The following is a 10405-nucleotide window of genomic DNA, read 5'->3' as shown; positions in this document are numbered from 1 at the left end:
GACTAGAATAAGAAGGAAGGGGGGCAGAAGGGAAAGGAGCTGTGGGAGTGGGAGGGAGATCAGAAGGAACAGAATGGACTTCGGCTGTATGGATTATTTTTTGTGGACTCATGGGTTCCTGCAATGGAGTCGCCAGAAACTCCATGATGTCTGTGAGGGTTTCACTCTCGACACTTGCTGGGAGTGTCGTCTGTGGTGTCAGCAGTGGAGTTGATACAGGTTGTGGAGTAGTTTGTTGGGTTGGGATAGGGTTGGGACTAGTTCGTGGAGTCGAGATAGGGATCTTTGATGAAGTAGTTGTCGTGGAGGGCAAGGGGCGGGAGGTACGCATTTTACGGGTTGTGGGGGAATGTGTGGGTTTTGTGAAACCCTTGGCATCCGAAGTGGTGGGAGGAAGTCCACGTTTGCCAGAGGGAGGCGGGCGGCGGGCATCACGCTGTGGCAGAAGGAGTAATAGTTGGTGGAGAGACGAAGAGGAGCGAAGGGTGGCAGCAGAACAGGAAGGGCGTTGAGGAGAAGTGATTGGAGTAGACAATAGAGGTGATAGGGAGGAAATTAGATTGGAAGAGTCTAGAACAGAGAAAGAGTTGGAAAGAGTAACCAGAGGGGTTTGAGAGTGTGAAGTGGAACAAGAAGAGAGAGAAGGGGAGGTGGAAGAGGGTAGAACAGAGACAGGGGGGAAGGAGACAACACTGACAGTCGGAGAAGAAGATGAGGAGGTGTGAGTAGAGACTGGAAAAGAGGTTGGGACAGTAGGGGAGCAGGAGACTGGTGATACCAAGGGAGTAAGTGTGTTAGATTGGGAGGTGACAGCAGAAAAGGAGTTAGAGGTTGTAATGGTGGTAGAGTGGTGGGACTGGGAAATGGGGGAGGTAGTGGGGACAGGACGGGCCACTCGAGCATATGTAGTATTGGTAGAGAATCCTAGATCACGGGCACGTTGACAAGCTGCACGGAGGGAAAGACCTTCTTTCCAGCGAATCCTGGAGACTTCGGATTCGAAGGTATACACCGGGCAGTTCCGGGACGAGGCAGCATGAGAGCCTTGGCAGTTCGGGCAGACCTGGGTCTTTGCTGTGCAGGCTGAGAAGGTGTGGCCGGGTTGGGCACAGGTAGGGCATATTGATTCTGATCTACAGTATTTGGCAGGATGTCCATAGCGCCAACATGAAGAGCACTGTCGCGGACGAGGTATGTATTCTTTGACACTGAGTCGTGTGCCACCAATAATGACAGAAGTGGGAAGATCGCGGCCCTTAAAACTGATCTTAGCAATGTTGGAGGAGTATTTCCGGCGCCCCTGAGGTGGAAGCGTGTAACACTGAACGGACAGTACTGCTAGGTGTTGGGCTGACAAGATGGCTTGTATATCTGTGGAGCATTCTGGGAAACTGCGATCTCCTATAGATATATATGAAGGGATTAGAACAGTTCCCGTGCTGGAGTTTAGGTGGGGATCTGGTACTGCTGCAATGGGATGACCAGAATGATCAGTAAGCGACATCACCTTCTCAGCCTGCGCAGCAGTCTGGACAGTCAAAAGGCGGTCTCCATTTGGTCGTGATGTATATAAATGTTATATCGGGACCTATCTGTCGAAGGAGAGATGGAGAGTGAGGTCATTTGTTGTCGGCTGGATGTTGAAGAACTTGGGCCATGTCTGGCGACCAAAAGTTGATGTTACTGATGGTGGGTTTGGAAAGAGGGGGGGAGGAAGGAGAGGGGGGGGAGAAGAAGAAACAGAAGGATAGGAAGAGGAGGAAAGAGGCGGAAAAGTAGGGGGTGGGGGATCCGCCTGTCCGGGAGAAGGTTTTGAAGGAGCATCTCCCGTTGCTCCTTGAGAATTAATTAATATATCATTATTGGCCATGGTGAGCCTAATTGTAAATAACAGGAATTAAACTGGTCCACTCCTGAGAGCCCAGTCAGAAGTAAGGGCGAAAAATACAAGGGCTACCGTACCCATGGTTCCCCGAGGCCGTTAGCGACTGACACAAAAGAGACAGCCTTGCATCCCATCAGCACGGCTCTCACACCTTAGGAAGGTGAGAAGAAAGAAAATAAAAGAAGAGAAGGGAAGAAAAAGGACCAAGCAAAATTAGTAGGGCCAAGGACTGGGACCCAAGGGCGGGGGAAGCAGGGTATAAGGACACCACCCCCATCATCATGTCCCAGCCCCAGACCCCAAAGCCCCCCCACGACTACAACGGGCTTGGGTTTTTTTGGGGGGCGGGGGGTAGTTAAAGAGAGAGGGACAAGCAGACAGACAGGTAGATAGATAGATAGATAGATAGATGGACGGATAGATGATTAGATAAATGGAGAGGGACAGACAGACAGATAGACAGACAGGTAAATTATTAGACAGGGAGGGAAAAGCAGATGGAGAGTCAGGTAGATAGACAGATATATGAATAGATAATGAGAGTGGAACAAACAGCAGAGAAGGAGAGAGAGAGAGAGAGAGAGAGAGAGAGAGAGAGAGAGAGAGACTGACAACCATCCTTTTTTTCAGTGGTGACTCATTTTACCATCCAGATGTTCCCCGGCCCAGTTTTCTGGTTGACAGTTTTTTAAAGCAACATCCAGACGAGGATCCGAGCACCACTGGGGTATATTTGGCCCGTGCTGAGTCCGTTCCTTCTCCTAGAATAGTCCAAACCCATCTGCCCTTCTCGCTTCTCCCGCCATCCATTCTTGAATGCTGTAAGGTGGGTGAAGTTTCTCTCTCTCTCTCTGGCGGTATAAACTTAAAGCTTCGCCATATAAATGGCGACGCTTCATGTTTTCGTCAGTATTATTTTTCTTTGCACTTTTTCTTTTATCTTGATGACATTACACATGAAGGTAGCCTAGGGTTACTCAAGTACCTTTGCCAAATATATATGACCTTGACCTATTTTTGAAGGTGATATACTCATTTTGATTCAAAAATTGCTTCTTTTACATTGAAATATCTCAGAAACTAATTGAGAGACGGATTTTTGGGTGAAAATCCTATTTAAAAAAAGGCTTTGTGTATAACTTTAGCATAATATTTTGCCATTTAGCCTAGTAGAGAATTCAAATCTGCTCAGTCTTTTCTTTGCGACACGTAGTAGAAAAAACCACAGAAGTTTTAAAGATATACATTTCTGGATATGCACCTCTGGTCCCCCTTATGATCTGAATGGAATATAGTTGCAATTAGCAAGTTATTGAGACAAACGTAAAATTTACATCTGAGTTTTTCGACACCTTTGTCTTCAGGTCCCTTGTTGATGTTACACAAGGAGATACCTTAGGGTGTTCAGATCTTGTTTATAATAGACATACAGTACTTTTACACCGCTAAGACACACACCACAAAGCCAGCCAGGAGACAGGACGTGTGTGCTGGGCAATCCCCAGGTCCTGTCTTCCCCCTTTACTATTTTTTTAACCAACCCATACCCCACTGACCGGGCTAATGTATGGCCTGGCCTGCACTATATGTGCAGGAAATCTTTAAACAACAACAACCGCTGAGACACATATGCATGGATGTGTGTGTGTATGTATGTATGTATGTATGTATGTATAAATATATGTTTGTATATGTGTCAATGTATATACATATATGTATTTTTGCCTTAATGACCGGGGGCTTCGGCCCCAATGGTCGATAGGCAAAAAAAAAAAAAAGAAGAAGAAAAAAACGCTGACACACACACCACAAAGCCAGCAAGGAGACAGGACGTGTGTGCTGGGCAATCCCCAGGTCCTGTCCTCCCCCCTTACTGTTTTTTAACCAGCCCATACCCCACTGACCGGGCTAACGTATGGCCCGGCCTGCACTACAGGTGCAGGGAATCTTTAAACAACAACAACAACAACCGCTGAGAGTTAGAGCGAAGCTTCCTTGTTGTGGCTACACAATAAGATTAGCTAATTAGTTTTAATTTAAATTGATCTCTCTCTCTCTCTCTCTTTCTGAAACTGTTAGTTACCAGCCCCAGGCCCGGAGGGTGTTGGGGACGGGTATTGCTTTAACTTGGTTTGTCTGTTTATGTTGACAACTTTTTGTGTAAACTACTGGTGCGATTTTAACTAAAATTAAAAGGATGAAGGGCTGTGACCTTCTGATCACCTGATTAAATTTTGAGCCAAGGCTCAGGCTTTGGGCCTCTAAAAAAAAAAAAATCGTTTTTTCGCCATAACTCTTTCAAATTCGTCATATTGACATGAAACTAAAACCTATATGCGCGTCTTTCAAATCTACATCCTATAACATGCCTCATTACATCATGGGCGTCACCCCCCAGTTAGCGGTAGGGGGTTCAGTGTCAGGTGGATCTGGCCTAAAATTTCAATGGCCATGAAATCGTAAATTTTCACCTGGTTTACTTCAAATTTGATATGTGACATCTATGACTAGATATCCAGCTGTGTTTATACGTCAGCACTAAAATGACTCACAGGGACGGGTTTGCTGTTCCTTGGCACCGCTTCTTGTTTTGATCTGTTTTGGTTTCTACCGTAGTACACAAATACGAACTTAAGCCGTTTAAATTATCTTTTGAAATAAGAATGGTGGAGATGAAAATTAAGATGATGATGATGATGATGATGATGATTGTTTACATTTTCATTCGTAGGTGATATATGTGGCTAGACATCCGGGTGACGTGTGTGTCTTACTACCACCTTCAAAGACTCTTCAAGTCAGTGAATTTCAAGGGCGACCTGGAAGAGTTCCTGGATTTGTGGTGCCGAGATTTAGGTAAGAAGAGAGAGAGAGAGAATGAAGAATGGGACTTTGCAGAAAATAATAAACTGATTGATGTTGATTATAATCCAGTTGACAGGTATAAAGTGCATTAATCCGTCTTCTTCCTCTTTTTCTTCTCATTCCCCTGCCTCTCTTTCATCTTCTCCCACACCTTCACTTTTTTTCCCCTCTCTCTCTCTCTCTCTCTCTCTCTCTCTCTCTCTCTCTCTCTCTCTCTCTCTCTCTCTCTCTCTCTCTTTTCTTCTCCTTCTTCTTCATCTTCACAGTTCTACAAGGGCCATACTGGAGTCACTTAAGCGAGGCATGGGCAAAACGCACCCACCCAAACCTCCTCTGGCTATACTACGAAGACATGAACAAGGATCCGCTGAGGGAACTTCAGCGCCTGGACCACTTCCTCGCCACAGGCCTGACGGAAGACGAGCTGCTGCAGGTGGCCCAGCATTCCAGCTTTGCCAACATGAAGGCCAGACCTGCCACTAACCTCAGCCTCATCCCGGAATATCCTGAACTGGTGCCGGGAGAGGCTGAGTTTGTGAGGAAGGGTGAGTTTAATTAGCGTCGTCGTTGTTGTCATCATAATCTTAATCATCCTCTTTTTATTTATTATCGTCAGTCATCAAATCATTGTCATTATTATAATTGTTATTGCCTTCATTATCATCATAATCATCATCATCATCGTCCATCGTCATTGTCACCTTTGGCATCATTATCATTATTATTGCCTTCATTTCCATCATCATCATCGTCTGGCGTCGTTGTCGTCATCCGTTTTCATCATCATCATCATCATTGTCTTCGTCTTAGTGTTAATCATCTTTGTCGTTACATCATCATCATCATCATCTCAGTGTTCATCATCATTGTCGTTACATCATCATCATCATCATCATCATCATCTCTGTCTTCATCTTAGTGTTCATCATCATTGTCGTCACATCATCATCTTCACTCACCTCATTAATGGATGCAAGCCAGTGAGACAAAGTAGGTTAAGCATGTCAGGTTTGAATGACCAGGTTACAGTATGCTAAGCTGGGCATACAACGATACACAAGATGGATGGTATATTGCACCCTTGTATCGTGTGGTCCTGGCTCAGTCTGCTGGTATGGGAAAAGCAGAAATTTTGGCTTCATCATGAAACTACTAATCACTCATGCAGTCAGTGAAAGCAAAATAGTGGAAAGTAAGAAGGATTAAAAGTTTTATGTGAAGTAGTAAAAATGTAGAAAAGAGGGAGAGGGAGGGGGAGACCGAGAATGAAATGGAGGGATGGAGTGGAGAGGTATATAAGACAGAGGGATTTGAGTTGGGGGGAGGGCAGCGAAATGGCAGGGGACATGATGACATGGAGGTTATTTGTTTGTGGGCACCCCTTACGGGATTAAGGCGTCTGGCTATAGATCGATAAAAAGAAAAGATTTATGGGAAGTGGTAACTGTCTACGAAGACCTAATGATTTATTTTGGGATATGGCTGGTTATTGTCCTTTTGTATGTTATTTTTGCAGAGTATGGTGGTTTTGGACGTATTTATTTAACACTGAAGAGTACAGTAAAGCGTAATAAACAAACCACTTAGGAAAAGGTGTTAGGGACCTTCCTTAACTAACAAGAATACGGGCCATGGTGTAATATATGGACCATCCTTTGCTAGAAATAGGTAGATATAAGCTGGGTGAGATTAAGGTGAGCCCACAGATAAAGGTGAAATAGCATGTTTTACCTGACAAAGATCCATAACCCTTTGCAGCTCAGTTGATGGCCAAGTGACGTCAGAGTGGAAGGTCAATTTAACTATTAATGAGGGAGACTTATGTCCACTTCATTGCTATATTTCACCTAAATCCACGCAACTGCGACTTAGTTTTCAAGTTGTGGGAGTGGCCCAGTTCCATCAGGTGAATTTACACTGAGTATTGTATGCTGTTAGTGGCAGTGTTCTCAATGTTCATCCTGTGTTCTTCTCTCCCTACAGGTGCCACTGGGGACTGGGTCAATCGCTTCACTCCCCAAATGAAGGCCAAGTTCCAGGTACCATACTCACAAATTTTCTTGAGCATGATTTGAGTATGAGATTGTTACTTTATACTTTTATTTCCACTCCTGACACTTTATGGCCAATCTTGAGTTAGTATTAGGATGAAAAATTTATACCAAAGACAATGATCTGTGATATTACTGAACCACTGCAATAGAGATTTGTTTATTGCAAAAATTGATCAGGATCTTTTATTCTTCTCCAGGCTTGGGTGGAGACGGGGAGTAAGGCAGTCGGGGAGGTGCCACCTAGGTACACCCAAGGATAAAAGTTCACTTAACATTACACCTGTTCTACTTCCCACTCTCCTCTGTTGGCTGATGTTCAAATGCTGAGAAGCCTGGTGTGTTTCTCTGCCCATTAATAATGCCCTTTAATCTAAACTATTAGTTGTGGAGGGCTGGGTATGTCCTGCTCTGAGTGAAGCTAAGTGAATAATTCAGCTCAGTTTAAGGACATATCCGATGCATGGATGTCCGGAGGGGGGGGGGGTGTAATATGGTGTTGTGATCGAGATGTTGTAGTGCCCTGCATATGAATGCAGTAGGTAGGTGTTTTTTCATTGCTTGTGTTGGAATATCTGAAGGAGAGATATTGTTGTAGAGGGTTTGATAATGTTTGTGTGGTGAGTGTTTTATGTGCCTAGGTGTGTTGTGTGTTTCTTTCATATAAGGGCAGGGGTGTTGTGTACTGGAGACGGCTGTTGCAGAGAATTGTGTGCCCCTCATATCGAGGTAGTTCTGACAGGGAGGGGTTTTGTTTCAGATTGCAAGTAAGGTGTTGGTGTGATTTTGGTGGAGCCAGTGGTGATGCATTGTTCTGTATGATGTGCAGTATGTTGTAGCGAACATTAGATAGGATGGGAGCCCATGCCGGGGAGGCATATGATATTACTCATCTAATTGGGAGCCCATGCCGGGGAGGCATATGACATTACTCATCTAATGTTTATTGAGTAAGGAAAGTGTTTCTTTTTGTTCCCCAAAGTGTGGCCTTATAGTTGCCCTTAGTGTATTGAGTCTGTGGATGCACCGCCTCTTGACGTACATGGCCCTTGAAGGTGAGTCCAGTGTTATATGTCACTCCAAGGATCTTAGAGGGTGTGTTTGGCACATGTACATTGTTATGTGTGATGTGGGAGGAGTACATGTGGTCATGTTTACTGCTGATGATGAGTGTGGTGCTGGATTTGACTGGGGCAATCATCAGCCTGTTGTCCACACAAGTCTGCAGTGTGCTGAGGAAGTCCTGTTGCAGTGGGCAGTCTGTGTTTGCAACGAAGTGTGTGGTTATTTTGGTGATGTCATCTGCATAATGAGGCAATGTTTGTAAGAGCTTGGGGTGTGAGAATATGTATATATATTGGTCAAAGAGTATGGGTGAGAGTAAAAAGCCCTGTGGAAATACGTGAGGGAAATTTCTTGTTCATGATGGCTTGCCGTGGAATATAACATTTGCTTATCTATCAGAGAAATAGCTGGCAAGCCAACAGTTAGTGTTGTTCTCCATATTCATTTTCATTATCTTGGTGATTACTTTGCATCGCGGGATTTCATCTACGGCTTTACTTATCTGTTGTGAGAAGTGTACTCTGACCTGGTGTCGTGGAGTTTATGCCATTCGATGCCCGTTGCGTGAGATTAACCAGTAAGGTGCTTGTTGAATACATTCCTTTGAATCCGTGCAAGGGGGACATGGGGAATGACTCTACTGAGAATGAGACATTCACCTATTATGGATGGTGTGCTAAGTAGTGTTACGAGTCTGTACAAAGAAGGGAGTGTCGGGTCATTGTTTGGTTTAGGTATAGTGGTGACTGTTCCATGTTTCCAAATACTGGGAATGCTGCAGTGTGAATATGAGTAGTTGCTGATGTTTGTCAGGGTCTGGGTGCCTTGTGGTCCTTAATGTTTTAGGTACAGGTTGCTGATACCATCTGGCCTTGTGCTTGTATGGTTATTTTTGTTGATGTTAAGTGTCTCTTCTGGAGTGAAGGGGGTTGCATTGTGATCGAGAGAAAAGGACGGCCCATGTTGAGAGGTTTGTTTTTCAGACCCTGTGAGTGCTGTGACTTATGTTTTGTAGTGATTTATAAGAATGTTTGCTTGTTCTTTGTAGGATGTGATGCGTTGGGTGTTGTAGGTGATGGTAGCGTGGGTCTTGGAAGTGCATGTTTGTGATTTAGTGATACTGTTATATATTTTGTAGAGTCTAGAGGTGTCTGTAAAGTGACAAAGTGTTGTTACAAAGGCCTTCCAGTTTTCCATTTTCTTTGTGCAGAAATGTTGTTGAACACTTTGTTTAGTTCTTGGAGCCTTGTGATGGTGTGTTGTGTGTGTGGGATAAGTGAGTTGTGTTTAAATCTGTTGCATTGCCTTATGAGGCAGACAATCTTTGGTGAAAAGTTTGGGTTTTAATGTATTCTGTTGCCTCGTGGGTTGTGGTGTTCGTGTGTGTTGAGTATGATGTTGTGGACTAGTAAACAGGCAACTGGAGCTGCATGTTTCTAAGCCCTTAGATGATTTTACCTAATAGTGTGTATCAGGGAACAATATGATGAACATTCCCTAATTGTGAAGTAGATGCAGTGGAATAGCTGAGAGAGGCTTGGTATGTTTCTCTGCCAATAGATGATCCTCTTTGGTGCGAAATGTCGGGGAGAAAGCGTGAACTAGACGCAGTAACGCAGTAGGCTAACTTGATGGTGGAGCTGTTAGTTTCATGAGTTCAAACCCTCGTATATAAAGGATATATTTACTCATGCTATACTATATATCTGTGGCAATATTTTCTGCTGTTATCTCTTTTTTGTAAACATTACTCTCATCAAAATCTTATGAATTTTACAAAATAAAGTTTTTGTTAGAGTTTATGAATATTTTGTATTATCTGACCCTTAACTTTTCTACAAATTTTTTTTCAAATAATACCAAAATTCTGAGTTGACCTTGTCTTGTCAATATGGCCATTGACCTTTCCCTGTGACCTTGACTTTTGATTGTGCTCATAATCAAACCGTTATTCGTGTCTGATCCACAACCTTACACTATCTATTTATCTATCTATTGCAAGACGCCTCAATCCCGTTTGGGGTGGACACAAACAAATCGCCTCCAAGTCGCCCTGTCCCCCGCCATTTCACTGCCCTGCTTCCAACTCACACACCCCTCTCTCATATACCTCTCCACCCCATCCCTCCATCTCATCCTCGGCCTCCCCCTCCCTCTTCCCCCCTCCACCTCACTCACATACACTCTCTTTGTCAGTCATTCACCCTCCATCCTCTCCACATGGCCAAACCACCTCAGTGTGTTCCTCATAACGCTTCCTATCACATCCACATCCACACCACAACGCTCCTTTATATCCTCATTCGTCAGCCTGTCTCTCCAGGTGACTCCACAGGCTCCTCTTAAATAACTCATTCCACTGCTCTCACTCTTGACTTGTGTCCTTCCAACAATGTCCAAGCTTCACTTCCGTACATTAGAGTTGGTATCACAATACTGTCATGTAGTAACTTTTTCACTTCCATCCTCACTTCCCTGTTTCTTATCACTGCTTTCAAAGAACCAGCAACCTTTCTTCCCTGCTGTACCCTTTCAAGCA

General features: G+C 44.2%; 1 pseudogene; it reads left to right on the top strand.

The window, feature by feature from the left end:
• The first annotated feature begins 1167 nt into the window (after nt 1–1167).
• Nucleotides 1168–7183, top strand: LOC145390341 (sulfotransferase 1C4-like; annotated as a pseudogene).
• The last annotated feature ends 3222 nt before the right edge of the window (nt 7184–10405 follow it).

The sequence above is a fragment of the Coenobita brevimanus genome, chromosome 14, assembly GCF_032717465.1.
Source record: "Coenobita brevimanus isolate Jiangsu-jjx chromosome 14, ASM3271746v2, whole genome shotgun sequence".
NCBI classification, from domain to species: Eukaryota; Metazoa; Arthropoda; class Malacostraca; order Decapoda; family Coenobitidae; genus Coenobita; species Coenobita brevimanus.
This window is presented reverse-complemented; position numbering and strand designations above follow the sequence as displayed.